General features: G+C 43.6%; 1 protein-coding gene across 1 annotated transcript in view; it reads right to left on the reverse strand.

Annotated features, from left to right (window-relative positions):
• Positions 1-23,454, reverse strand: part of PTER (phosphotriesterase related) — a 44,238-nt gene extending 20,784 nt beyond the window's left edge. The window contains exon 1 of the mRNA XM_083376779.1: positions 23,226-23,454. The gene's annotated coding sequence lies outside the window, so the exon portion shown is untranslated. The remainder of the gene's footprint in view (positions 1-23,225) is intronic.
• Positions 23,455-24,537: the final 1,083 nt, after the last annotated feature.

A 24,537-nucleotide genomic window follows, 5' to 3' on the forward strand; every position in this document is an offset into this window, starting at 1 on the left:
ACCACCATTAGAATACCAAAAGGGCACACTGAACGTTAGATCAAAGTTCATTGCACAGGAACAACTCCAAACACAAAGCCCAAGAAGGTATAAAAACCCACCACTCCCAGCTTCATTTGGTCAGCCACCCCAGAAACATGTTGCTGTCACTGAAGTTTCTGTCAACTAAATAAAACAAGAACCTTCTTTCTAAAGCAGTCTCCATTTTATTTATTCCTGGCTTGGACTGGACCTGAAGATTTTTCTTTCAACAATTGTACTGCATATAAAAATGGGATAATCACATAAGAAAATTTATTCACACTGCTGTACTTGAAAATCATTTATTTCCAAAGATACAAAAAAACAATTTGCTGATGATGAAAGTAACCATATGTAAATACAGTGCTTTTTTTGTTAAAAATAAAAGGTGCTGGAACTCACACATGTCATACAAACCGCCTTGCCTACCCTACAAGGTTCCATCCAAAAATGGTTCCGGAACTCTGTTCTGGATGTTCTATGACAAAAAAGCCCTCTATAAATAAATAAGGAAATTATCTGGACTCTGAGTCTTTAAAGTATTTTAAGTTTTACCCTACATTTTGCTGACTGGAGCCTGGAATAAATAAAAAACAAATGAAGATCTTTCAATGCCAATAGTATTTAATTATGTGAATCCCTGTGTGGTTTGACAATTTCATGTGTTGTAAATAAAATTAGTCTTGCTTAACTATAAAAATTAATTAAATTTAAAAGGCTTGTCATTTTTTTTAAAAATGTACAATTTAATTTGATATGTCATATTTAAAGTTTTTAGCTTGTTAGAAGTTCAAAATATGCAAAAACAAAGGTTATCATCCCAGTATGAACAACAGAAAGAAATCAGCTTTTGCAAACCCAGTCTTCCAACAGTTAATAACAAATTCCAACTTTTATTTATCTATATTCCATATTATCACTAAGCATAACTGATTATTTCAATTCATATTTGCCTGCTGGACAATGCAAAAGCTTGAGATAGTTATAAATTCTAGTCAGCCAAAATGATCAGTTATGAAACAAACTACTATTTAATGATGTCCAGAGGATAGGACTAACTGGAGCATACATTATTGATCAAACAGAAGCCTTTTCTGACTGCCTTTTAGTTCATAATGGCATAAACATTTCTTTGTTACTTGCAAAAAAGCTTTCAGAACAGATTTTCAGAGTTCTCCTTTTGCTTATAAATGCAACAGATAACAGGCCAGAGAATTCAAGAAGTCCATGACTTCTACAGGAAATTAACAAGCCATTTAACTGGCACTGTATGCAAAAGATGCTGTTAAGAAAACACCCACAAAGCAAGTAGAGTTCATGTCACAAAGCAAGTAGTGACTGACTAGACAGCTTTGCAAAAATATCATTATGTCATAAGGATCCATGGTTTTCAATTTGTTATGACAAATTGTTATGACAAATATATATATGCTATCTACTACTCTTCCTTTGGACAAGCAAAATTAGAAAAAACTCTGATTTGGAAAAAAAAACAGTGTGATGAGGTGCAACTACGCTATTCTAAAGAGAAATATAAGTAAAGAATAGCACCAAAATAAGATTGATTGATCGATTGATTGATTATTTACTTACTTACTTACTTTATTTATTATTATTTATTATTGATTGATTGATTGATTGATTGATTGGACTTATATGCCGCCCTATCTCCCGAAGGACTCAGGGTGGCTAACAACAATAAAAATACAATAATACAAAAGTTTAAAAAAGAATTAAAGATTCTAGAATATGGGTCAAAATGCTATCTTGCTGATTGAAGATAAAACACTACTCTTTTCACTAGAACTATTTCTAGTTAACAAAACAACGCCTAACAAATCTAAGGGGATTTTTCAAGTATGAATCATTAAAAGCAAAATGCTTCTTTTGGGTAACCTCTGTTCATTTTGATTAAACTCAAGTTGCTCAACTCAGATATTAATCAACTACTCTTGGTAAGATCCACCCTCCAGCCTCCTAAAAGTCTGAGAAAGGTTCAGTGAGCAGATGCAATTTATAGTCAAAATAAAATGATAAAATAGGCTAATAATAATCTATCTTTTCTCCCTTAAAATACATTTTGCCAGTGTTTATTAAATCAGAGGTCCACAACCCCACGTCTGTGGACCAGTACCGGGCCGCAGGATGCCAGCAACTGGTCTGCACAAAGAAGCAAAACCCCATCCACAGGATGCAGGCAGCACACAAACCCACACATTATCTGGTCTGCAGAAAATCTTTTCTCCACGGAACCGGTCTCTGACACGCAAAAGGTTGGGGAACCCCTGCATTAAATGGCATTTTAACATCAATCTAAATTATATTTTAAATATCAATCTAAATTCCATTCGCTCTCTAATTCTAAATGTAAAAACATCTTATATTCTATACTGATGCAAACTATCTCTTTTTACTCCTAAGTAAGCAAATAAAATCTGACTTTCGCTGCAATTTTAATTCTAGAATCCCACACAATTTTTATTGACAAATAAAATATAAATTGGGATTCTAGATTAAAAATCATTTGACAATACCATATTAATTTAATTTAATTTAATTTAATTTATTAATATTTCTATACCGCCCTTCTCCCTGAGGACTCAGGGCTGTGTACAGGGCAAGAATAAAACACAGAAATGTACAAAAATTAAAAGATAATTAAATGCATGCCCGATTAAAATACAATTGATACATAGTAAAAACCCCAATAAAAATGATAAAAAACCCCACCAATCCCCCCTCAGGCCAGGCCGGCTTGCTCGAACAAGTATGTTTTCAGATCGCGGCGAAAGGAGCGCAGATTGGGCGCCGTCCGGAGCTCAACCGGTAACTGGTTCCATAGCTCCGGGGCGCCCACAGAGAAGGATCTCCCCCTGGGGGCCATGAGACGGCATTCTCTGACCGGTGGCACCCTGAGGAGGCCCTCTCTGTGGGAACGCACAGGGCGCAGGGAGCTTGATGCCGGCAGCAGATGTTCCCTGAGGTACTCCGGCCCCATGCCATGGAGGGCTTTGAACACCATTACTAGCACCTTGAATCTCACCCGGAAGACAACTGGCAACCAATGCAGCTCACGGAGCAGAGGTGTCACATGGGAGTATCGGGAGACTCCCAACACAACTCTCGCGGCTGCATTCTGTACCAGTTGGAGCCTCCGGGTGGTCCTCAAGGGAAGCCCCATGTAGAGAGCGTTGCAGTAGTCTAGACGAGAGGTCACGAGCGCGTGAGTGACCGTGTATAAATCATCCCGGCTTAGATAGGGCCGCAACTGGCGCACCAGGCGAACCTGGGCGAAAGCCCCCCTAAGGACTAAGTTGCCATAAGTTTATTAAGTTTATTGTTTTCCTGTTTTCTAAAATGTTTTGCTTATGGAAGTTAACAACAAACTACAATAAAGGCAAAAGCCACATAAATTTAAAATAATATCAGAATTCCAAAATTAGTTTTTGGGCACAAGACTAATCCCTTGTTCCTACTGAGTTCTATAAAATTAATACAATATAATGCAACTTCACATGTACTATCTGTGCTCAAGTTTCTAGCCAATGTATCATAAATGAAACAGAAATAGAACCAACGTGACTTTCTTGCTAACAGTGAACAGTGTTAAGACATAGCACAAAACAAAAGTAATTTTAAAAAACTGGAAATATCTAAAAGCTATTTTAATTTTATAGATTTCTAAAAGATTATTATTTATCAGGCTGACGTTTTCCTTAAAAGCATGGAATGCCTACACTGTAAATAAATATACTGTACAACTGTATAAATCAATTGTGAAAAATGCTAGAGTAGATTCACATAATATTTGAACTATTTCATTGCAATAACTAAGTCAACATCTGTCCCAGGTTATTTCAATCTGGAATGATGCATGCTATTTTAGTGGCATATAGCAGGTCTTATTATATCAGCATAAATTCAATAAACCCAATTTCTTTAAGCTTCCATCAACTGCTCAAAATTTTGACAGTTCTTTTAGTAGAAAAATCTTCACAGTATAAATCAGTTTCCTTTTCCTGTTCTTAGTTACAGAGATTCATAGAGTATAATATAATTTCAGAGGAATTACGCAACGATCCTTCTTTTCTTATCACACTACATATGTTAGCCAGCTAAGCAATGCATGAATGTATGTGCCATGTCCAAATATATTTTTAGGAACATTCATTTTTAACAGAGTTTGATCACCATGAAATTTAACAGTTTTGTTTTAACACTAGACAACCCGGGACCCATTGTGACATCCTTTCAGAGATATCTCCTTATGTAAATATAGAAAAAGAATGACCACAGATGGGCAAAAAAGCAATGGAAGCAAGAGCAACTTCCAACTTCCTGTTAGATTACCCATTGATGTTGGTTATGGAAGACTGGCATCAGAAATCACTCTGCAGAACTTCCTGCTAACTTGCTACAGGGAAAGTAACAAAGGAAACTGCACCCCATTGCCCATTCCAGAGTGTCCACAAGGTGTCCTCCTTCCATGATTGGTGAGGCCCCCTTCAATGATCAGTGGATGGCCCCCAGTCTGCCTTATCTTACCAGTAGGCATCCAAGTCACTCCTTCATTTTTCACTTGACACACACCATTTCAGCTTTGGCTCCAAAGCAGCTGATCACCATTCACAGGCCAGTTCTTCTTACCAGCTGATTGAGCACAAGTCAGAAGGAAACGGGAAAGAGAATGAGGAAATTCTTCTTGCATTTTTTCTTGTACCATATAACCTATGAATTTCTGGGAAGTGCAGCTGGAAGGTGCAGCAGTATTGAAGTGGTTATAAAATTGCCAAATTTCATTTCCACAGAAGTCATGGATCCCAAATTTTATACAATCTGTACTTTAGCCCATCTGAGATATATTGATTCAAAAATTGTTGCCTGTGATGCAGTGTTTCACTAAATTGAAAGCTATCAGACACCAAATTGAAGGCTAATAATCAGATACAAGTTTTATATACAGATAAACTTTTGTGTATTAGTCCACACAATCACTGTTAGTTTTTAATGTACCGTATATATTGTTGTTGCAGAGAACTTAACTATTTTTCAGGAAAATGTAAGTAGGTGATAATCACTGTCTGGGATGTTTTAATTCCCACCATGGATGAATGGTTACAGAAGCTGATGGAATTAGCAGAGATGGCTAAATTGACTTGTTTTGATAAAAGAAAAGAATATACCGTATTTTTCGGACCATAAGACGCACTTTCCCCCCCCAAAGTGTGGGGGAAAACAAGGGTGCGTCTTATGGTCCGAAGGTGATCCGTATGGCCAGCCCCAACCTCCGCAAGTGAAAGCAAGGGAGATTGCAATTGGCTCCTGCAATCTCCCTGCGGCCCGGCTTTCTCTTGCAGAAGGCAGGCTGAAACGGAGCAAGGAATGCGAATCGGCCGATCTCGCGCTCCTGCATTCTCCTCTGCTCGGTTTCAGCTTCTCCCTCGCTCCATTTCAGCCTGCTTTCTCTTGTAGCAAGAAAAGCTGAAACCGAGCGGAGGAGAATGCAGGAGCGTGAGATCAGCCGATTCGCATTCCTTGCTCCGTTTCAGCCTGCCTTCTGCAAGAGAAAGCCGGGCTGCAGGGCTGCCTCCGTAGGTACTGCTCTAACGTGGAGAGGGAAGGACAAAGAGGGAGGGAAGGAAGAAAGAAGGAAGGAAGGAAGGAAAGAAGGAAGGGACAATGGGAGAGAGAGGGAGGGAGAGAGAGAGGGAGGAAGAGAAAAATAGAGAGAAAGAGGGAGAGACGGAGAAAGAAAGAGGGAGGGAAACAGAGGAAGATGGAGAAATAGAGGGAAAGAGAAAAATAGAGAGGGAGAGAAAGAGGGAGAGAGAGAAGCAGAAAGAAAGGGAGGGAAATAGAGGGAGAGAGAGAAAGAGGGAGAGGGAAAGAGGGAGAGAAAGAAAGGGAGAGAGAGACAAAGAGAAAGAAAGAGGGAAATAGAGGAAGAGGGAGAAATAGAGGGAAAGAGAAAAAGAGAGGGAGAGAAAGAGGGAGAGAGAGAAGGAGAAAGGGAGGGAAATAGAGGGAGAGAGAGAAAGAGGGAGAGAAAGAAAGGGAGAGAGAGACAAGGAGAAAGAAAGAGGGAGGGAAATAGAGGAAGAGGGAGAAATAGAGGGAAAGAGAAAAATAGAGAGGGAGAAGGAGAAAGAAAGGGAGGGAAACAGGGAGAGAGAGAAAGAGGGAGAAATAGAGGGAAAGAGAAAAATAGGGAAAGAAGGAAAGGGAAAGAGAGAAAGAAGGAGAGGAGAAAGAAAGAGGGAGGGGGAGAGAGGGAGAGAAAGAGAAGGAGAGAAATTAAATTAGTAACATGATTGTTAAGTGAATCTGGTTTCCCCACTAACTTTGCTTGTCAGAAGGTTGCAAAAGGCAATCACATGACCCTGGAACAATGTTACCATCATAAATATGAATCGATTGCCAAGCATCAGAATGTAAATCACATGACACTGGGGATGCTGCAATGGTCATAAGTGTGAAAAATGGTCATAAGTCACTTTTTTCAGTGCCGTAACTTTGAACGGTCACTAAGTGAATCATTGTAAGTCGAGGACTACCTGTACTTTATCATTTTTTTCCTTTTTTAAGGGGGGTGTCAAGTTTTTGACACGTTGCTGGGTGACATTGCCTTGTCCTAAAAGTGGTACAATGGATGAAAAGGTTGAAAAGCTCTGTTTTAGTATACTAGTACTATTTGGTTCAGAATATTTTTTTTCTTGTTTTCCTGCTCTAAAAACTGGGTGCATCTTATGGTCAGGTGCGTCTTATGGTCCGAAAAATACGGTAAGTACATTTTTTCTACTTGGAAAACACTTCTGGACTTTGTGCTTGAGGTGGAAAACAATTGTCGAGCCCTTCGGGTTCGACATACTTACCGGGCAGCCCGCAGCCCTCAGCAACAGCCACGCCCACACTCATAAGCTGTCCGGCGGGCGAGCTGCCGCGCGACGCCGAGAGCCCAGCCGCTCCCAAGCTCCCCAGCTGTCCGGCGGGCGAGCGCCGGACCCGCGGGCGTGCTGCGATCTGGGAGGCGGCTGAGGGCGGTCGTGAGTGGCTGCAGGAAGGCTACACCGGGGCAGCCAGCCGGGAGATGGTCCGCGCCGGCACAGTCAGCTGACAGGCGGGCAGAAACTGTTACCGGGGCTCGTATTGTTCAAGCAGCTGAGAGGCGGCCAGGGATGCCCGCTGATGGTCGCGCAGCTCGGTCAGCTGAGCGACGGCCCAGAACAGCTATGGACGCCCGCGGAAGCAGCACAACACTTTCTGGAGCTGACGACGGCCTGGCGGTTGTGGCTATGGGCGATGGTTTTACAGACCCGGTGGCTGTTACTGCGGGCACGCCGGCAGCGACGCGGGGTGCTGAACAGCTGCGCCCGGACCTTGGGGGCTGCCAAGGGGTTATGGGTGTGGCGCGGGGAAATGCAGTGGTGACGGGGAGCACGCTCAGGATGTTAGGAGGGGGGTGGGCTTGTACTTACCTTCACGCTGGGAAGCACGGTGCCGGTGGAGGGAGCTGGGCGTGGGTTGAGGGAGTAGGGGGGTGGAGTATTTACGCAGGCCAGGCGGTTGCTGATCTGCACGGGGGAGGGGTGGGGCCTAGGGGTGGGGCTGCTACCTAGTTACAGGTTTGGAATAAAAGGTGCGTTGAGAGCGTGTGGCTCTCAACGCTGACTTTTCTAATGCTTGGAGATCCTGACATTAAAGGTACTCTCTGCAAGTCATCCGTACTTCGTCGTGATTTTCCTGAGTGTTTGTTATTCCCGGCGGAGACGAGAGATTGACAGTAAGTCAGCGTTCAAACAGCACAGCGCTCTTTTTGCTGGGCTCTGGTTTTTGCCTGCCACCATGGCTGAGGGGACCCAGGGCGGTGTGCCCGTGGCAGGAGGGGAGGAACCAGCTGGGGTTGCTGTGCCTCTTGAGGTGGGGGAATTGGCAGAGGCCCCACCAGTGGTTCGGCCTAAGGTCCGGGACCTTGGACCATCACCAAAGGGAGCTGAGGCTCCAGAACCGGCTGCCCAGGAGAAGCCTGGAGAATGGTGGCTCAGTCCTGTCTTGAGCCAGCCAGTGGCTGGACAAACCCAACCATCTAGAGGGAAGGGGTCCCTCTGGGAGTGGAGAGAGCGTCGTGCCACCGATGAGGGCGGAGAGGAGTGGAGCTACACCACGGCTCCTGGCAGTTATACTATGGACGTCCTGAGGGACCATTTTGGAGAACCCCGGCCATGGACCCCTACTGATGCCGACCTGGAGACTGGTGGATGGGCACGACCCCGGACCGACCCGGAGCGTAGGGGTCAAACCCGGTTCCGTTTGGCAAGTCCCCGTTTTCGGGCTCCGCAGGCCCCTGGTACCCCACAGGTCCCAGGCCTTCCATCGCCGGGACCGGCGGCTGCTCCCGACTTGGGCCTCGCAGGGCCTGGTGGAACAAGGCCGGGGGGTGCTGTGCCAGCCGGGGGGCTGGGGTGGCAACAACCAGGGATTGCACAGAGGCCGGGAGGCCCGGCGGGTCCTTGGGGAGGGCCTGCGGTTTGGGGCCCACCACCGCTGCCTGTGACCTTTGACGGCAACCCCGATCGATTGGCCCTGTTCCTCGGACAAGCCATCCACCATCTGGACCAGTACGGTCCTTTGTATACTTCCCAGTGGGGAATGGTGATGGTTGTTACAACGGCTTTACAAGGGGAGGCAGCGGCCTGGGTGGCGAACCTTTACGGTGATCGTGCCCGTGAACTGGGGGATGTGGGCCTTCTCCTTGAAGCGCTGCGTACACGATTCGAGGATGTGACGCGCACGCATCGAGCGGAAACTGAGATCGTTGGCTTGCGGCAGAACGGGCGTCCAGCTACAGCCTATGTGCAGGACTTTCGTGAAGTGGCTGGCAGGCTCAGTTCCTGGCCAGAGAGAATGTTGGTTCACCATTTCCGGGCCGGACTGGACGATTCTCTCCTACGAGCTTGTATCGTCCGGGGAATCCCTCCTAGGCTCCAAGAGTGGCTGCGGGTCGCGGTCGAGCTGGATGTGGCCTTACGGGTTTGTCAACGGCGTGTACGGCCCGTAGGAGATTCCCGTCAGGTCCCGCCGAGATCGCAGGGCCAAGTACAGAAGCCGCCGCCATCGTCGCTGGGTCCTGCCATCCAGCCACCACGGTCCGTTCTGCGATGCTTCAGGTGCGATCAGCCAGGGCATCGCATGGCCGCCTGCCCTATACCTGCATCTCGGGTGGTTGCAGCAGCAACTCCAGCAAGGAGCACAACCCCCGGGTGCTTTGCAGAGCGTTCCCGGGCTTCTCGGCAAGCTGTGGAGTCAACAACAGGGGGAAGCGGCCAGACGGAGGGGGACGGTGCCATCGATGTGAACGTGGAGTATTACGAGCATGGTGATAGGCCAGAGGAGGACCCCATGGTAAGTGCTCCGGTTAGCCCATTTTCAGTTCCGGTTACGTTAACCAACCCTGCCACGGGGGAGGTGATGGGGTTTAGGGCTTTAATTGATTCGGGTAGCACGAGGTGTCTTATTAGCCGGAAGGTGATGGCCACACTGGGTGTTGGGGTGGTTCGGTTGAGGAGTCCAATACGTTTCCAGCAGGTGGATGGGTCTCTTTTGGGGGGGGCACCTATCACCCATGTCACAGAACTTGTGCGGCTGGATATGGGGGAGCACTGGGAGCGGTTGCGGTTCATTGTGGTGCCCTCCATGACGGAGGAGGTGATTTTGGGGTTAACATGGCTGGACAGGTGGGGGCCGACCATTTGGTGGGAGGGGGGTTGTCGTCACCTGCGCTTAGGGATTGGGCCACAGCCCCCTGATCATGAGCGGCCAAGCACATCTGGCCCGCCAGGGAAACCGGAGGAGAGTTGCAGGGCTGGGGCAGAGGTACACGTGCCACCAGAGTATACCAAATTCCTTGAGGTGTTCAGTGAGCAGGAATGCGATCTCCTGCCTCCCCATCGACCGACGGACTGCACGATTGAGCTGGAGCCGGGGGTCAAACTCCCTAAGCCCCGGATGTATGCCATGACCCCGCGGGAGATGACAGAACTCCGAAATTACATCGACAAGAATCTTGCACGGGGGTTCATACAACCAGCTCGCTCGCGGATGGCAGCACCAGTTCTTTTTAGGGAGAAGAAAGATGGGGACCTGCGTCTTTGTGTGGATTACCGGGGGGTCAATGCAGTGTGTATTGAACATTTGTATCCACTGCCTTTAATGAAAGACATGTTGTCCCACCTGGCTAAGGGGAGGGTGTTTACCCGCTTGGACTTACGTGAGGCCTATTACTGGGTGCGCATCAAGAAAGGAGATGAGTGGAAAACGGCGTTTAACTGCCCATTGGGCAGCTATCAATTTCGTGTAATGCCATTCGGACTCCAGGGGGCCCCCGCCGTGTTCATGCAACTAATAAATCAAGTTTTGCATGAACATTTATATAGGGGGGTGCTCGTGTATCTTGACGACATCCTTATATATATGGAGACAATGGACCAGCACATTGCCCTTGTACGCCAGGTTTTGCGAAAACTCCTAGACGCACGGTTGTACGTGAAACTATCAAAATGTGAATTCCACGCGTCTCGACTGGACTACTTGGGCTATCGGGTCTCAGCGGCCGGGATTGCCATGGATCCCAAGAAAGTGGAGGCTATATTGCAGTGGCAAGCCCCGGGGACCAGACGACAGCTACAGAGCTTCCTGGGGTTTGCCAATTTTTACCGCCAATTCATACCATCTTTTGCTGCAGTAGCTCTTCCATTAACAGACTTGCTCAAAACTAAGAAGTTAGCGGTGAAACCACGGCCAGGGTTGCGTGTAGCGTGGACCATAGAGTGTCAACGGGCCTTCGAGACCTTGAAAGGTTTGTTCACCCGAGAGCCCATACTGTTGCATCCCGACCCAGCAGCACCATACGTTGTGCAAGCAGATGCTAGTGACGTGGCAGTCGGAGCTGTTCTATTACAACACAACAGTAAAGGCGCATTGCAACCTTGTGCTTATGCGTCCAAAAAACTGTCAACCACTGAACGCGCCTGGGCTATCTGGGAAAAGGAGGCCTACGCCGTTCGGTGGGCGTTGGAGACATGGCGGCATCTCCTAGAGGGGGCAGAAAAGCCTTTCGAAGTGTGGACAGACCACAGGAACTTAGAAGCCCTACAGTCCCCACGTAAGTTGGCCCCTAAGCATGTACGGTGGGCCCTGTATTTCAGGCGGTTCAGGTTTACCCTGAAATACGTTCCGGGGGGGAAGAATTTCCTGGCGGATGCCCTCTCGCGGCTTCCGCAGTATGACAACCAGCGGGAGGAGGTGGTGCAGGCTCTTATCCCTCCTCTCGTCCCAGAGATGGTACAGGTTGTTCAGAACAAGGGTGTGGAGGACCTTGTACAGCAGCTGAAAAAAGCTCTGGTGGGAGATGACTGGCTACAGCAACACCCGCGACTCCTAACCCGACGGGATGACCTGGCCTGGTATGGGAGTAAGGTGTATGTACCGCAAACCTTGCGAGAGACTGTGCTTTATAGGTGCCATGACGCCAAACAGGCCGGACACCTCGGATTCCTGAAAACCCTGCACCTTGCTAGACGTCAGTTCTGGTGGCCAGGAATGAGGCGGCAGGTCAAAGATTATGTCCAGCGTTGCCGCACGTGTGCTATGGCCAAACCCCAGCCCGGGAAGCCAGCGGGGCTTTTACAGACGGTGGTAGACCCTAACCGGCCATGGCAGGACATCGGGATGGATTTCATCGTGGACCTACCGGAGAGCCGGGGATACACTGTTATCTGGACCGTGGTTGACCTGTTTTCGAAACAGGCCCATTTTGTCCCATTGAGGGGTTTACCCTCGGCCCGGCGTCTGGCCTGGCTATTCATAACCCACGTGTACCGCTTACACGGGGCGCCTAGACGCATTATATCGGACCGGGGAGTGCAGTTTACCGCCAGGTTTTGGCGTGAATTCCTCCAGTTCATCGGGTCATCCCAGGGGTTGAGTTCGGGGTACCATCCTTGCACGAACGGTGCTGCTGAACGCGCCAATGCGGCAGTGGAGCAATATCTACGCAGTTATGTCTCGTACCAGCAGGCAGACTGGGCTGACCTACTGGCGTTTGCAGAAATCGCCCACAACAACGCGGTGCACAGTAGCACTGGTCTCCCACCGTACACAGTGGTGTCTGGCTACGACTTCCCTCCTGTTCCCGAGTGCGACCAGGGATCGGCTTCCCCTAGTCAACCCCAGGAGTGGATGCTACAAATCAGAAAGGCATGGGCAGCAACCAAGGAGGCCCTGAACAAGCAAGCCAGTATCGTAAAGGCCCAAGCAGACAAGAAGCGCCAACCGTTCTACACCCCAGGGGTTGGGGACTGGGTGTACTTATCTACAAAATACCTGAGGTTACAAATACCTAGTAAGAAGCTGGGCCCTAAGTATATAGGCCCCTTCCAGGTAACCCACATCATCAATCCGGTCATGGTGCGCCTTCGGCTGCCTAAATTCCTGGGCAAAGTGCATCCCGTGTTCCACGGCAGCTTGCTAAAACCAGCCCCTGTTCCTGTTCGGGGGGAGCCAGTAGGGCCGGGGCCCGTGGGTGATGGGCAATATGAGGTACAAGAAGTCCTAGACTCCAGGATGCGGAGAGGGCGACTGCAATACCTGGTGCTGTGGAAAGGATACCCGATTACTGAGGCATCCTGGGTGGCGGAATCAAACGTTCAGGCCCCTAGATTGGTTAAGGTGTTTCACCAGAAGCACCCTGGTAAACCCTCGGGAGGGGGTCGAGGGGAAGCTGCTGCTCTCCTTAGTACTTGTATGACTTCTATATCTTGCCTTCCAGGAGGAGCCTTGGTAGGAGGGGCCGACTGTCGAGCCCTTCGGGTTTGACATACTTACCGGGCAGCCCGCAGCCCTCAGCAACAGCAGCGGCCACGCCCACACTCATCAGCTGTCCGGCGGGCGAGCTGCCGCGCGACGCCGAGAGCCCAGCCGCTCCCAAGCTCCCCAGCTGTCCGGCGGGCGAGCGCCGGACCCGCGGGCGTGCTGCGATCTGGGAGGCGGCTGAGGGCGGTTGTGAGTGGCTGCAGGAAGGCTACGCCGGGGCAGCCAGCCGGGAGATGGTCCGCGCCGGCACAGTCAGCTGACAGGCGGGCAGAAACTGTTACCGGAGCTCGTATCGTTCAAGCAGCTGAGAGGCGGCCAGGGATGCCCGCTGATGGTCACGCAGCTCGGTCAGCTGAGCGACGGCCCAGAACAGCTATGGACGCCCGCGGAAGCAGCACAACACTTTCTGGAGCTGACGACGGCCTGGCGGTTGTGGCTATGGGCGATGGTTTTACAGACCCGGTGGCTGTTACTGCGGGCACGCCAGCAGCGACGCGGGGTGCTGAACAGCTGCGCCCGGACCTTGGGGGCTGCCAAGGGGTTATGGGTGTGGCGCGGGGAGATGCAGTGGTGACGGGGAGCACGCTCAGGATGTTAGGAGGGGGGTGGGCTTGTACTTACCTTCACGCTGGGAAGCACGGTGCCGGTGGAGGGAGCTGGGCGTGGGTTGAGGGAGTAGGGGGGTGGAGTATTTACGCAGGCCAGGCGGTTGCTGATCTGCACGGGGGAGGGGTGGGGCCTAGGGGTGGGGCTGCTACCTAGTTACAGGTTTGGAATAAAAGGTGCGTTGAGAGTGTGTGGCTCTCAACGCTGACTTTTCTAATGCTTGGAGATCCTGACATTAAAGGTACTCTCTGCAAGTCATCCGTACTTCGTCGTGATTTTCCTGAGTGTTTGTTATTCCCGGCGGAGACGAGAGATTGACAACAATTATGCTATGATTTCGGTTTTACTGATTAGACTGATTTAATGATATAGAAATGGCTAATTCATACTATTATGGAAATGTAAAAAGCTGAGATTCTATCTTAATATCTTATTTTACTGCAACAGAGAGACTCGAAAGTCAACACCTTTTGCTTCTTCTCTCCCCTTTCTTCATACTTCTCTTTTTCCCCTTTCCCTATTGTTGTCCCTTACTGACTTAAGCATACGAAGAATGGCTGCAGGACTTGGGTTTGGCTAGTCTAAAGAAAAGAAGAAATGGGGTGACATGTAGCAGTATTCCAGTATTTGAGGAGCTGCCACAAAGACGAGGGGGTCACGTTATTCTCCAAAGCACCAGAGGGCAGAACAAGAAACAATGGTTGGAAACTGATCAAAGAGAGAAGCAACCTGGAATTAAGGGGAAACTTCCTGATAGTGAGAACAATCAACCAGTGGAAGAACTTGTCTCAAGAAATCGTGGGCTCTCCATCACTTGAGATTTTTAAGAAGCGGCTAGACAGTCACTTGTCTGAGATGGTATAGGTTCTCCTGCTTAAGTGGGGGGTTGGGACTAGAAGACCTCCAAGGTCCCTTCCAATTCTATTCTATTATTCTATTCTATTCTATTCTATTCTATTCTATTCTATTCTATTCTATTCTATTCTATTCTATTCTCTTTTGTATTTTCATATTTTATGTTGTAAATGAATGGAGCTACTGTTGGTAGAGAAACTCTTGAATAATTCAGCTATTGCTCTGGGCAAGGCTGCATTGCCTCTAAAAAAAACTTGTGCGCAGTTTAGTTGTTCTCCTGGACTTTGACTTCTTGCTGGGACAAGTGAAAGCTGTTTTATCCAGAAGAACCTTTGCCCATTTTCATCAGTAAAGTCCATTCCTGAAATAGAAATTGCTGAAACTTGTATGTCAGTTTAAGTTAACTATTACAATTCACTTAGTATGGGGCTGCTCTTTATAATAACCTAGAAACTGTAGCTGGTCCAAAATGCAGCTGCTTGCACGCTGACCAACTCTAGCTGATTTACTAGACTAACACAGCAAAAGTCGCATTGGTTTTCAGTAGGCTTCTGGGCCAATTTCAAGTGGGTCTTTGCTACTTTGGGAGTTGTCCTCTCCAGGTAGAATCTTCCTACTCCCCTAAACAATATGACTGGGGAAAAATGCTGTGGATACCTCATAATACAGGCATTTAGGTGAAGGTAACAAAAGTTTTAAGTTTAGTGTAATTTTAATGTTTTTAATATGTGCATATTCTAATATGCCTGGAATTGCTTAAGAAGGCATTATACAATCAATGAATTGGGACAGGGCTACATGCATTTTTGTTCAACTTGTCTTAAAAAAAGCTGTTCCAATGGGTATTTCTAAGCAATACAAAGTGGCAGTACTGAAGCTTGAAAGATTATCAAGAAATGTTTATTTTAAACGAAATTAAGTCTCTAGGTCAGATAAACTGCTTCATCTGGTACTCAAGAAACTAGCTGACGGCTGAACAGTTATGTATTAAGAAATCTTGGATTACTATGAGTAGCAGATGACTGATGGAGCACAAAGATCCCTATCTTTTAAAAGAGGAAAAGCAGAATCCAGGCACCTGCAGATCTACTTGGCAGGATTCTACAGTGAATCACAAAGAAATTGTTTCAATGTCCTTATCAATCAGTATGGCAGCTACCAAAGGACAATATGGATTTGTCAAGAATACTAGACTAATCTTGTCTCATTTTCATAATCAGGAACATCCTTATTAGAAACTTTGTATTAAATGGATTTTAAAAATAATACAGTAATCACCAATGATTAAGAATCTTATTTGGTGTAGTGATTAAGGCTAGAAACCAGGAGACTGTGAGTTCTAGTCCTGTCTTGGGGACAAAAATCAACCATGGGCCAAATACTCATTCTCAGCCCTAGAAAGGAAATCTTACAAAGAAAACTAGAGGGACTTATTGAAGCAGTCACAAGGAATCAGTGCTGACTTAAATTAAGTAAATTACTCATCAGACTAAAGTGAACATTCACTGAGTGCCACAAAATTCAATTCCCAAGTCTGTGCAGTTCAGTAATTTTTATTAATGACATATCAGGGGTGTCAAACTGCCGACCCACAGGCCGGAGCGTCATGGAGAAACCGCGCCCATCCCATTGCCGGCAATGGGAAAAAGTTCCGATACGTTGCGCGATGTCACATGACTTCGCGAGTTTGACATGTCTGACATAGATGGAGAGATGGAAGGAATCTAAGAACACTTAATGTGGTAGAAATGACCCAAAATTGGATAGGATAACTACTATCACAAAAAAAATACAATTCAAAAAGATATAAGGTTAGAAAATAACATATTGAAATACAATAGACAGAACTAGTGTTCTTCACTTAAGAATGATACCACTCTTTTTTTATTGAAAAGTTTTACAATAAATTTTTAAATACAAACAACCCCCTCCTCCCCCACCCCCCTCCCCCACCCCTCTCCTCCCTCCCCTCCCACCTCCCCGACTTCCCAGAGCTGAATACAGGGTATAAAAATACAAATAAGCATAATCTAAAATATGCAAACAACAATAAAATATTAAATTCTATCGCACTTTAACTCTTAGTAAAATAACTACTAACTAGTTATACATCATATAAATCCGCTACTTATTCAAATGCTAAGTGAGAATGATACCACTCTTGAAAGGATGTCATAAAGCTGTTTTGTTGAAGCAGGCAAGACATGGAATAGTGAATTTAAGTTATAGGAAGGCAGATTCTTATTAAATGAAAGAACATTTTTTGCTAACACTAACAGCAATTTGACAGTGGAACTGATTTCCCAGTGAGGCTATATTCTCCCCTTCAGAGGATATATTCAAGCAGAGACTAGATCACCATCTGTTGGAGATGCTTCATTTAGAATTGTGCAGGAAAATTGGACTTTAAACTCTGAAATTCCAGATGTAGATTTAAACAATAATTTGAGATGGATTGATTAAATATCACAATGATATATTGCTCTTTTTTCTTTTAAAAGTTTCTTTTAAAACTTTCTTTTAAAAGTTTTTTAAAAAGGAAGAACCCTAGAGAGTAGAACATGTGATTGTCAGTCGTGGACAGCCATTAAGATGTTGCCAGTAGTATACATTTTTGGGGAACATTATATTGGTTGTACTTCGTCTGGGTTTAGATCTTACAGCTTAACAAAATAGAAGGGACTGGCTTAAAAAAAGGTGCTCAGCTGCCAGCCATAGCATCTTAATTGGTTTAAAATAGATGACTATCCCTCTGTCCTAGAAAAAGTGATGTTTGGGATTTGACAGCTTTGTTGTAGAATGTAAGTCTAGTTGGTGAATTATGAACAAATTCTGAGTCACCAAAAGATGAATGGTATCATGATGAATAAAGTTGTTTACCATTATTAATGATTTGGTATGCATATAGCCATATGTCAAAAACAGGTTATGTTTTGAGACCAGTGCTTCCATTTTAGCCAACATTCAGTTTCAGGCACCGTGAGAGTTGGTAATGCAGATAAATTGAAAAGTTAACAGCCCTGACTTCTTGATTGAACACTGTCCTTGTAGATAACATTGGAAAATAAAGTGTCATGACTAGACTAGATATATACCATTCTAATTTAAATGTATATAGAGAACCAGACATTTAAAATCAATATAACATGACAGATTAAGAACTGTACTGATGTAACTTCATTCTCCATATCTTACCTTGGCAAGATACAGAAAAAGATGTTTTAGATTCGGAAATCCATGATGATGTTAATTTCATATTTTCCACAAGGGCAGACAAAAAACATGCTATTTATAAAAGCAGGAATTTCAGAGCTTCTAATGTTGGTGGGGTAAACTAGAGATAACCACATTTGTTTATAAATAAATGTTGGATGCTTTGGCATTTTGTAATTAAAGTATGATACTTGAAAAGAATCAAGATTTTACACTGCTACTATTGAATATGTATATCAGATTAAGTGTCTAGTTGTCACCTTGCATTGATTTGTATAGCAGTATTAGAAATATAGAAGAATCTGAATTGTTTGGATAAAAGTGTGAATAGGAAATTTTGAAATCCTAGACATAAATAACACAGGATTTAATTTACATGCAAGATTTGGAAAAACAAAAAAGAATCCTTCATGCTTTACTGAATAATAGAAGCAAAAGAGTAGCTCCTTCTTTAAATTTAAAGTTTAATAAAAGAAGTTTTTGTTTTCCTTTTTAAACACATTTGCATTAAAATGCAGGTAGCTTATATAATTAATTACTTGTTTTTTCCTCTCTTTCCTTTTCTGTTGCACATTTAGTCAGATTATTAATTTAAAATTATAAAATAAAAATAGAATATAAATGTTTTTTTTAAAAATCAGATTAAATTAAGAAAGGTAGTAAAATCATTTACAGTTTAAATGCTTGGCAAAACAGCTTTAAATGTCCTTATTTTCTGAACTTGCAGAGAGCAGGGGACTGAGAGAAAGTGCTACCCATAATTTGAGAGCAACATAGGACCTCTGCTACATGAAAGATGGACCTCATACAGTGTAGCAACCTTCAAAATAGCTCTCCAGCAAATCTTAGTAGCTGAGCAGAATTGTAAAGGGATGATCTCTTGGATGGGTATACCTTAAGGCAGGGCTTTTCAACCTTTTCACCCATTGTACCACTTTTAGGATATGGCAACATCCGAGTACCACCAGTCGCCTAGCAAGGTGTCAAAAACTTGATGACCAAAAAAAAAGGAAAAAAGTGAAGTAGTCATTCACTGCCCCTCTAGATTTTTATCAGTTCTGTAAAACATATTCTTCATTTCTCACCGATATACTAAACAGTCATTTTACCAAAATCTGGACAACCATTAGATGGCAGCAAAGGGTTAGAGCAGTAATTCTCAAAGGGTGACCCATCTTACAGTCTCATATTGCTTAGTGTCACCCTACAATAACAATTAGGTGAGGGAGCCATTTACCATCTCATTCTCACAGGCCAACAGTGAGGTGATAAAAATCCATCTGCTGCCTTAGCTTCCTCCCCTGAAGCTGTCAAAAAGGGCAAGATGACAGATGCTGTATATACCATCTTGCTATTTTAACCTTAAAACTCTTAAAAATATTATTCAGTAGAAATCTCCCAAGCTGTAAGAAGTAACCGATAGACACAGCTGGCTTGCAAGAACAGGTCAATGACTGAATCATTCAAATAATAAACTAAATACCAACACAAGTACTAATTCAGAAAAGTGACATTAGGGTAGTTACCAATTGTGAATACATATAATAACTGATCTTGCAGAATTAATTTTTTTAAAAAGTTCAAATGGGAAAGACAAGGATAAATATCTAAAAATGGGTTTTGTTAGACTGGAGATCCATTTGTCCCTAGCCACTTAACCACTGTTAAGTATATTCTTGTCTGTAGCAGTGTTTACATGAAAGGAGAATAAAAAAGTCAAGACAAATATACTGCATCTGCCATCTTGCCTTTTTTTATCCAACCCTGCAGACACCACTGCCTGACCAGAAGTTCACATTAAGAATTGTTAAGTGTAGAATATATAGATTAATTCAAATAGAAAATATTGTTTTGGATTAAAATTTCCAATATAATGTTTAATTAAGTAAGGGCTTTAAAAAAATGTTGAAGATAAGACATTCACAAAAGTGAACTGGTGAGTGAATGTTACTTAGTTGGGGCAATGACACATCTGCAAGAAAACATATCAGAGAACATCAAGGACCCCACAAAGGTACCTATAATTATTATCTTAGCCAAAAATATGACTTATCATGCTCTTAAAATCAACATGTAGGGAGGTATGTATATTTAATTGGCTGTTCTCTGCATTTTCTAAATATAATACACAAGGATTGCAAGACATTTATGAAGTTTCCTGTATCTCTTTGCTGCAACTTAGTCTTCTGGATATTTGCAACTCACATTTGTCTGCCAAAAATTAACATTCTGCAAAAGTTGATCTTGTAAATCAAAAGATCTAGTTTGAAGTAGTGATGTAGTGGCTAAGGCTAGCACCGGGAGACTACAGGGTGCTAGCCTTAGCCAGGGTGGCCTTGAGCCAGTCACTGTCTCTTAGCCCAAGGCAGTAGGCAATGACAAGTCACTTCTAAAGTCTTGCCAAGAACATTGCAGGAACTTAGTCAAGGCATTTGCCAGGAGTAAAAACTGATTCGAAGGTACAAAAATTAAAAAAGTATTCAGTGTGAGTTATTAATATGAGCATACTTTCTTCATCCATTTGGAAAACAGTGAGCAAAGTCATTAATATTTTGTTTTGTTTTGTTTTTTGTTTTCATTGATTAGCCCTTGGGCCATATCAAAGTGCAAAGTTCCAGAAACAAATTTTTACTAAAATTTGATAAAAGCAATGTAAAATGGAATTAGAAAAAATACAATTTTAAATGAAATTGGAATAAAATAAAATGAAATTGGAATAAAATATAGTCTAAAATGAAATTGGAATAGAATACAATAATTTAAAATATAGATAAAATTATATTTTGGTGTCAAGCCTGTAATCTACCCCAATCAGTCCCACATATGCAGATCTCAACTGAACCATTTTGCTTAAGTACTGTGCTGTGTTAAATGTTATCTTCACATTCTGGCCGGACATAAGGTGTTTTGATATGGGGATCCCAGTGGGTCATTCTTTTGGTATATAGACTGAGGTGCCTGTCTCTCATCCTCTTATAGGCAACAATCAAATAGGATGTGAGCCAGATCTTCTATCTCTGGTGCTCTGCAAATGCAGAGACGTTCACTATAGGGTATGGAATGGAATCTCCCATATCTAACCATTGTGTTGAGCTGTTCGAATCTCACTCACGTAAAAATCTGCCTTAGATGTTTTGGCAGTTGTAACTTCAAAAAGCTGTCTATTTGAAAAGTATGTTTGTATTTGCTCAGCCATTTCAAGTTACCCACCTTACTAAGGATAGCTATGTCATTTTGTGTTTCTATATCCTTAATTCTTTGGGCAGCTTTTTTAAAAAAATCGTTCTGTTACGCAAGAGTCAGGAAGGCTACACGCTTCTTACAGTTTGGTGATCCAGGAGATTTGTGATTGTAATTTTATTTGCTCTAGTAGACATAACTTGGGGAGTCTATCAGTCTCCATTTCATTGACTTTATGCCAGTAGTTATATGCTCTAATTTCAGATAATGCATGAATTATATGAATTCCCAATTCAGCTCTAACTGCTGCAGCAGACATTCTTAGATCTACACCCAAAATAAATCTCAAATACTGGGACTGTGTTTGTTCTAGGACTGTGGTTGAGTATAGACCCCAAACTTCTGCTCCATACAAGAGCATAGGGGTAACCTTAGCTTTACATACTTTAATTATAGGGGCTAGGGACCCTGGGTAACTATGATTTTTTAGTTTAAGCAGTAAATTCAAATGAGCTTTTGCTCTAAGAGTATTCAGTTGATGATAGCAGGCCCAAGATCCAGTCTTGGAAAAAGTTACTCCTAAATAAACAAAGGTGTTAACCTGTTCAATTGATTCATCGTCTAATTGCCATCTATGACTCTGTTGATGTTTTTCAAACACCATGATTTTTTATTTAGATTTACTAATGGTTAGGGAGTTATCATGGCAATAAGAGCTGTATCTTTTTAATAGCCTCTACGTAATCCTACTTGTGAATACGATAATAAAATCATATCATCAGCATACAGCAAGCTGTTACAGTATGTATTTAGGATCATCGGCATATGTACCATGGGATCCTTCATTAATCCTGGCAAATCATTGATATATAACTAAATAATAATGTGGTCAGGATACACCCTTGCCTTACCCCTTTATTTGTGTGAATCGTTAGTCAAAGCCCAATTAACCCCATATTGCACCCTCAAACAGGTACTTGTGTAGAGGGCTTTAATCAAAGCCAGCAGTCTAGGTTCTATTATAAGAGCTGTCAGTTTATTCCATAGTACTTCTCTGTATACCATATCAAATACTGCTGTGAGGTCTATAAAAGCAGCAAACAGGGATCTCCTCTTATAGCTATATTTGGCAATTAGATGGTTCAAGACAAAGCAGTTATCAATAGTGGATCGGCTTTGTCTAAAACCTGCTTGTTGTTCAGCAAGGATATGATTTTTCTCTACCCAGCTTTCAATTCTATTTAAAAGGAACCTAGCATATATTTTTGCTGCAATGTCAATCAAACTGATCGGCCTACAATTACTAGGGTCCTTTTTATTTCCTTTTTTATATACGGGAATAACTATTGCCATCTTTCACCCATCTGGTATATGGCAGGTGTTATTTATATGTGTAAAAAGACCTGCCAATACTGGTCTCCACCAATTGGGAAATTTCTTAAATAATTCTGCTGGTAAAAAATCCTCACCTGGGGGTTTATTGCTCTTTAAGCTTTTAATGATGGATTGTATCACCTTTTCCGAGACTGGTGGTCAAGTGGGAGGAGTTCTAGAGTTTACTAAATCACTGCTTAAAGCCAGTTTCTCTGCAAGTTCCATGGAAGCAAACAAACACTGATAATAATTCTCCCAGTCCTTAGCTGAGATTGGTATATCAAATGTGAATCTCCATTCCTTTAGGACCCCTGCTACAGAGTGCCAAAATATTAATGAGTTATGACTTTTGGCAGCCAACTCAAGTTCTAACCAGATTGAAATGGCAAAACTTTTTTTCTTTAATTTTATATTCTTTTTTATATTTCCTTTTGTGTGCAACATCTCAGCTTGTATATGAACAGTAGGATTCCTCTGGGCGAGCCTCATAGCCTGCCTTCAATTTCTTTTTCAGCCACTGGCGTTCAAGGTCAAAGCAATGGGTCTACCCCCTCAGGCTCTTTTTGTAGCAGGTTTAGTTGTTAAGTATTTCTTCAGGATATTACAGAGATTAGAGAATGTGTTGAAGGCTGACAGCCAGTCAGTGGTAGATGACTGCATTGTTCTAGGCCAGTTGGTAGGATTCTCGGCTTTAAGGCAGTCTGATATTGCCTTATCAACTTTGGCCCAAATTAATCTTTTATTTTGAATCACCTCTACCTTTTTGGTGAGCCATCTGTCAGCCATGTTATATTAATATTAATTATGCACCCTTTTTGAGGTATAGCAGGAATTCCAATGATATATTTGATAGATACCTCAAATACACATAAGACGTTTTGATTATAACTTAGTTAATATATGGTGAGGATTTACAAATTTAGGATCCCGGAATTTCATTAGTTCAGAATAAGCATTTTCTAGTTGAAAGGCACAGAAAAGGAAAGCACAATCCAGCGATTACACAACTTGCTTCTGCGGCACTGAAAGCGCTCGCCGTCCTGACCCAACTATTTCATGCAGCGAATAGAACAAGGCCTCGCTCCGGAGCGGTGTCATCATTGCCTTACCAAGTGGAGAAGAGGAAGGGGCGAGTCGGCAGCTCGGCGGGCTAAATCGTGGGCTCTTCTTTTTCGAAACGTTCCCGAGGTCTCACTGCTGGTTCGGGAGAAGGCCGCGTCTCCCGTTAGTTTGCCGTCCGCTTTGTTTCGTTCTTACCAAGAGCGTCAGAGCAGAGAATTGCAGCTCCTCCGCCTCCCACTGCGGCTTTAGTATCGCGACCGCGGAAGGGGCCTCCGGGCGCCAATGCAACTCCGCCTCCCGTTTTGGCCTGGCCCAGGTGGAGCGGTGTCGAGCTTCCTTGGTTGGCATTTAGCTGGATTAAAGAATATAGTATAAGCGGCCTGACAGAAAGCAAGGCCGGTGTGTGTCCGACTGCCCTTCGGGTATGTGCCATAAATGAAAAACACTTTAAACTATTATCAATTTTTTTCCAGAGTCAACATCATTTTTGTTTAAATCCATGTTGTCAGCCTCCGAAACATTAAGATGCGTGGACTTCAATTCCCAGAACTACTCAGAACTTAATGTTGATTGATTTTAATATGGTTAATTAGTGTGCACAGTGTACCTAGGGTTATGCTTAGGATCTTCAGCACTGTATTTTTGCCAACGGCATTTTCAATACTATGTCCAAATCCTTTAGAGAGAAGAGAGAAGGAGAAGCAACTGGCCAAGCATGTTGAGAGCAGGGTTTCATCCAAAATATGCTTCAGTGTTTGAAATCATCAGGTGCATTTTTGTTTAAGGGATTAAAATTAATACATTAAGACAACTATTCAGATATTTTCCATTTTACCTTATGCACCTGGTTACTGACTGCTAATTTCACTGGAGGAAAAAAATGTTCAAAACATGACATTGATACAGATACAGTGAGAAGAAAGGAAGCTCACAAGACTGCTCTGTTCTTTGACCCTTGTAATCTCAAAAGTTCTGCAATAAATCTAATTGAGTTCCCTGAGATTTATTTCTATGTAAAAGATAACTGATCAAATATATAGTTTCAGCCATGTCAGTGATACAGGCATATACTCAACTAAATTACTTTGAAGTTCCATTTTGGAGATAGATGCATTTCAAGTGCAATCATTTCATCTCAACCTGGAAAGTTGACATCCTTTCAGAAAAAGCTTTTATTGTTCCTTGTATTATCTGCTGATTTTGGTTATATACTATTCCAACTTCCAAAGACATAAACAGGTTGCAACAGAAACAACTGTCACCAAATACTGTCATTCTTCATCTGTGATCTTCTAGAGCAGGGGTCAGCAACCTGAAACAATGAAAGAGCCACTCGGAACCGGTTCCCTCACAAAAGGA

Source organism: Vipera ursinii (genome assembly GCF_947247035.1).
Source record: "Vipera ursinii genome assembly, chromosome: Z".
Lineage (NCBI taxonomy): Eukaryota > Metazoa > Chordata > Lepidosauria > Squamata > Viperidae > Vipera > Vipera ursinii.